This window comes from Orycteropus afer, unplaced genomic scaffold (genome assembly GCF_000298275.1).
Source record: "Orycteropus afer afer isolate SDZICR_OR568_19922 unplaced genomic scaffold, OryAfe1.0 scaffold00273, whole genome shotgun sequence".
In the NCBI taxonomy this organism is placed as follows: Eukaryota; Metazoa; Chordata; class Mammalia; order Tubulidentata; family Orycteropodidae; genus Orycteropus; species Orycteropus afer.
In genome coordinates, this window is record NW_006921860.1 from 1,454,800 (window position 1) to 1,460,856 (window position 6,057).

Consider the following 6,057-nt stretch of genomic DNA (forward strand, 5'->3'; position numbering starts at 1 on the left):
TTCTGTTGTACACGGAGGCGCTATGAGTTGGCGCCAACTTGACAGCACCTGACAACAGCAAGCTGCATTGTATTCTGAGAATGACATTCCAACATCAGGTCACCAAGTTATCTATCTTAAATCAATAAAGTCTTTCTGGAAACACCATTGCCCGAACCCTTGAAAGGCAGTGGGAAGGAGTGATCTGTGAGTCCATTTGCAGATGATAACAAAAGTCAACTTGATGGAAGTGTCAAATACAAACTTACCAATCAAAGATCTGTGAGTCATGGGGCCTCAAACAATGCAGACCTCCACAAAAGCAGGGATTCCAAGACCCACGGAGATCTGCCAGCAGACACCTCCCATGACAGAGGGTCCAAAAGAGGTAAAGGAAGCATCTTGCAGAAAGCTACTCCCAACCCCCCAAGAGCTGACTGATGAAATACATCTTACAAACGCTGTACACATAGCCCTTGGATCATCACCTAAGAGATAAATACTGTCCAGGTGAATAGAAGCCAGTTGTGGAAAATCCAGCAGTACCATCCCTGAGGAAAAGCAAGTCAGACTGACTACAACACCCCACACTCAAAGATGAATAAGTGAAAACAACCCATCAATGGATGTAGAAAATATTCTTAGTCCTAAAAAGAGAGGAGGTGGAGAGAGGGAGGAAGAGGGAGAAAGGTAAAAGCCTGTGTCACAGCATCTGAAAGTTCAACAAAGAACCAAATAGAATGTCTAGGGTGTCTAGAAACAGAGAACAAAGGCAAAGACCCTAAAAACCCAATGGGTTTATTAAATACCAGGTTAGACACAAGACAGATTACAGAAAATTACCAAAAACGCAGCACAGAGGTAATTCAGAGAAATGAAGGAAGACAGACTAGAGACAAGGAGGGTAGAATGAGAGGGTCCAATAGACGAATATTAACCATTCCATAAGAAGTTGGGGAAAATGGAAGAGAAGGAGTTAATTAAGAGTTAATGGCTGAGCATGTTCCAAAATTGAAAAAAATCCATGGTACTTCGGATTAAGGAAGCTCCTCAAATACCAAGCAAGTTAAATTGAAATGGAGTCACATGTAGACACAGCAAAGTAAGGCTGAGCAATATCAAAGACACAAAGAAAATCTCAAAGGTAACCAGAAGGAAAAGACACATTCCTGTCAATGGACCATAACTGGACTGACAAACATACCGACACCAGTTTTCTCATGGAACTATGCTAAGCTAAACCCCAGTGCACTAGTGAAAGAGAAAGATGCTTTTAGACCAATATTGAGTTTACCCCCACTGAAATTACTACTCTGGAAGAGTTTCCGGAAGAAAATTAAAACCAGAAGGAAAAATGAGATTGAGCAGAAGTGATGAACAAAGACATGTATAAAAACACTGGTAAATGTGGAGAAGCATTGACAGTAAAATCCATAACAATAACAACAATAATGACTGGAAGGGGGTTAATAACAACATGAAACTGAACTAGTAAACCAAAAACGAGGGACACAGTAGAGAGAGAGAAATGCCAACATGTTCCCAGGGCCTTGCATTCTTCACAGGAGTGGGTGGACCTTGCATATCCCAGTTCTTGTTAGGTGCAGTAGGTTTGCTCAAAATCTAAGGGTAAGCACTAAAAGAATAAACACAGAATGTAAAACTTCCGGCCTCTTGTGGGAGTTAAGGTTGTGTGTCAACTTGGCTGGGCCATGGTTATGAGTGGCATGGCACCTGGATGTAGTTATTCCCCATGATGAGATTGGATGTGATGTAGTCTCCTCCATGGTGGAATCTGCTGGGAGACATTAGTCAGTGGAAAGGGAGTTGCCTTTGGGGTGTGGCCTGCTTCCAGTATATCCAGAGAAACTTTGGAAAAGGTCTCTAGCTTTGGGCACGTTTTAGATCCTGCATTTGGCCGAGTCTTCACCTCCAGTCCCTGGACTTGAGCCAGTGGCCTTCCATGTTCCCTGCTGATCGTGGGTTTATTGGTCTCAGCAGCCAGCATCTGCATGAGTTAGGAGAAGCCTAGCATCCTCTGCTGGTGGGAGGGGCAGAATGAGGCAGGGCATGGGAATTAGGAAGGATCATGCGCACAGATATGGCCAACATTATGGACTAAACTAGAAATTTATCTGTGGTAGTTAAGTTGTGTGTCAGTTTGGCTGGGCCTGGGTGAGTGGCTGGGCAGCTGGACGTAGTTATTCCCCTGATGAGACTGGCCATCAGCTCCATGGTGGGATCTACTGTGAGCAGCTGAGTAGCTGCTTAGGGATGTGGTTTGCTTACAGTAGATAAGACATCTTGAGAATGGTCCTTAGCTTTTTGGCACATGTGGAAACTGCATTTGGCTGAGTCTTCATCTCAGGGGACTGCCATGTTGTCTGCCGATCTTGAGACCATTTCTGGACTTGAACCAGTGGCCTGCCATGTTGCTCAATATTCCTGGGACTGGGCCATTTTACCTGTCGACCTTGGGTTTGTCAGCCTCAGCAGCCAGCAGCCGCCTGAGTTAAGAGACGCCTCCAGCTCCAGTGGGCTGGGAGCAAGAGGCAGAGCTGAAGCCCAAGGTCAAAGGGCTCTCACCCAGCCCCTAGAGCTGGCACTTTGAACTTGTATTTCTAGCCTCCTAAACTGTGAGAGAATAAACTCCAGTTTGTTAAAGCCATCCATTTGTGGTATTTTATTTTAGAACAGCACTAGAGAACCGAAACGTTATCCAAAGAAACCATCGATAGAGTTCACAGTTTCTGCCCAAGGAAACCCACTGCAGCCTTTCTCTGTAATAGCAAAATTGGGAAGAGCCCAAGTGTCAGTCAGTAAGGGTTTGGTTGAATAAACGTGCAGCTATTAAAAAGAATGAGACGCAGTGATGTGTACTGATGTGGAAAGAGGCTCGGACTGATTATCAAGTGAGGAAGAAAAAGTATCAGCAGCGTGTTTGGCTTGATGCCATCCTTATGTGGATGAATACGCACACTGTCTTAGCTCAGTACAGTGAGGGAGGCAAACGGGGGGATCAGCAAACACCGGGTGGTGGGGCCCTTGGGTGGAAGTGGGCAGGGCAGTGGAGACTACGGGAATTTTTCAGGTCCTACCTTTGCACAGTTCTCCACTGTTTATTTATTTATTTTTTACTAGACTATTTATTTTAAAAGTGTCAGGCAGCTAGAACTGGTAGGGACATCCGGGAAGCAGCGGCAGACAGCTTTTGAAGGGCTAGAAGTGGAAGGGATGGCCGGGAAGCAGGAGGGAACAGTTTGGAACAGCTAAGGGTGATGAACTCGTCGGTCAGTTTGTCACCCTGTGGTGGCTTGTGTGTTACTGTGAGGCTGGAGCCTGGACCACCAGTGTTTCAAGTGCCAACAGGGTCACTCATGGTGGACAGGTTTCAGCAGAGCTTCCAGCCTAAGACAGGCTCAGAAGAAGAAGAGGCCATTCACCTTCCAAAGAATTGGCCAGTGAAAACCTTATGAATAGCAGTGAAACACTGTCTGATGTATTACTGAAAAATAGCCCTGAAACACTGTCTGATACAGTGCCAATGGATGAGGCCCTCAGGTCGGAAGGCACTCAAATGTGACTAGGAAAGAGCTGCCTCCTCAGAATAGAGCCAAGCTTCATGATGTGGGTGGAGTAAAGCTTACAGGACCTCCTTTTGCTGATGTGGCACAACTCAAGAAGAAACAGCTGCAAATATCCATTATAATTAGAACATGGAATGTACAAAGTATGAATCTAGGAAAATTGGAAGTTGTCAAAAATGAAATGGAATGCATAAAGATCGACATCCTAGGCATTAGCGAGCTGAAATGAACCAGTTTTGGCCATTTTGAATCCGACAGCATATGATCTCCTATGCCAGGAATGACAAATTGAAGAGGAATGGTGTGGCACACATCATCACAAAAGGATGTTTCAAGATCTATCCTGAAGTACAGTACTGTCAGTGACAGTATAATATCTATATGCCTATGAGAAAGACCAGTTAATATTACTATTATTCAAATTTACACACCAACCACCAAAGCCAAAGATGAGGAAATTGAAGATTTTTACAATTTCTGCAGCCTGAAATCGACCAAACATGGAATCAAGATGTGCTGATTATCACTGGTGATTGGAATGCAAATGTTGGAAACAAAAAAGAATCACCAGTAGTTGTAAAATATGGTCTTGGTGATAGAAATGATGCTGGAAATCGCATTATAGAATTGTGCAAGACCAATGACTCATTCATTGCAAATACCTTTTTTCAACAACACAAACAGCAGCTATACATATGGACTTCACCATACGGAGTATACAGGAATCAGATCTGTGGCAAGAGGCAATGGAGAAGTTCAATATCTTCAGCCAAAACAAGGCCAGGAGCTGATTGTGGAACAAACCATCAACTTCTCATATAAGTTGAAAGTGAAGACAATTAAAACAAGTCCACAAGAGCCAAAATATGACTTTGAATACATCCTTCCTGAATTTAGAGATCATCTAAAGAATAGACTTGATGCATTGAACACCAATGACCGAAAACCAGAAGAACTATGGGATGGCATCAAGGACATCATCCATGAAGAAAGCAAAAGGCTATTAAAAAGACAAGAAAAGAAGAAAAGACCAAAATGGATATCAGAGGAGACTCTGAAACTTGCCCATGAACAGAGAGTAGCTAAAGGAAATGGGAGAATCAACAGGATAAAAGAGTGAAGAAAAGATTTCAAAGAGCAGCTCAAGAAGACAAAGTCCATTATTATAATGAAATGTGCCAAGAGTTGGAGTTAGAAAACCAAAAGGGAAGAATATGCTCAACATTTCTCAAGCTGAAAGAACTGAGGAAAAAATTTAAGCCCCGAATTGCAATATTGAAAGATTCCATGGGCAATACGTTGAATGATGCAGGAAGCATCAAAAGAAGGTGGATGGAACACAGAGTCATTGTACCAAAGAGAATTGGTAGATGATCATCCATTTCAGGAGGTGGCATATGGTCAAGAACCAATGGTACAGAAGGAAAAAGTCAAAGCTGCACTGAAGGAATTGGAGAACAACAAGGCTCTGGGAATTGATGGGATGGATAGCCATTGAGATGTTTCAACAAACAGATGCCCTGCTGGAGGCACTCACTCAGCTATGCCAAGAAAATTCGAAGACAGCTACCTGGCCAACTGACTGCAAAAGATCCATATTTATATCCATTCCAAAGAAAGGTGATCCCACAGAATGTGTGTTCTGGTTCCCTCGTGATGCTCTGACAAGAATATACCACAAATGGGATGCTTGAACAAACAAGAGTTTATTCTCTTACAGTTTGGGAGGCTAGAAGTCCAAGTTCAAAGTTCAAAAGGGGCTGTGTGAAAGCCCCTTGACCTTGGGCTTCAGCTCTGCCTCTTGCTTCCGTCCCACTAAAGCTAGAGGCATCTCTTCACTCAGGCAGCTACTGGCTGCTGAGGCTAACAAGCCCAAAGTTGACAAATAAAATGGCACAGTCCCAATGTTACCAAACTACATGGCAGGCCATTAATTCTAGTCCAAGGTTGGCAGAGCATGGCAGGCTACCAAACAACTACATGCAAGGTTCAAGTGTGCCATAAGCTAGAGACCATTCCCAAAGCTGTTTCTTATATATGGGAAGCAGACCACATAACCAAAGCAGCTACTCAGCTGCTCACAGTAGATCCCACCATGGAGTCTTACCATGGGGAATACTACATCCAGCTGCCCAGCCACTCAACCAGGCCCAGCCAAGTTGACACACAAACTTAACCAGGCCCAGCCACTTAACCAGGCTGAGCCAAGTTGACACACAAACTTAACCAGGTGCAGCCAAGTTGACATACAAACATAACCACCACCGTGTGGAAATTATCAAACAATGTCATGAGATCATATGCAAGTAAAATCTTGCTGAAGACAATTCAAAAGCAGTTGCAGCAGTATTGACAGAGAACTTCCAGAAATGCTGGATTCAGACAGGGTCGTGGAGTGAGGGATATCATAGCTGATGTCAGATGGATCTTGGCCAAAGGCAAAGAATACCAGAAAGATGTTTACTTGTGTATTATTGACCATGCAAAGGCA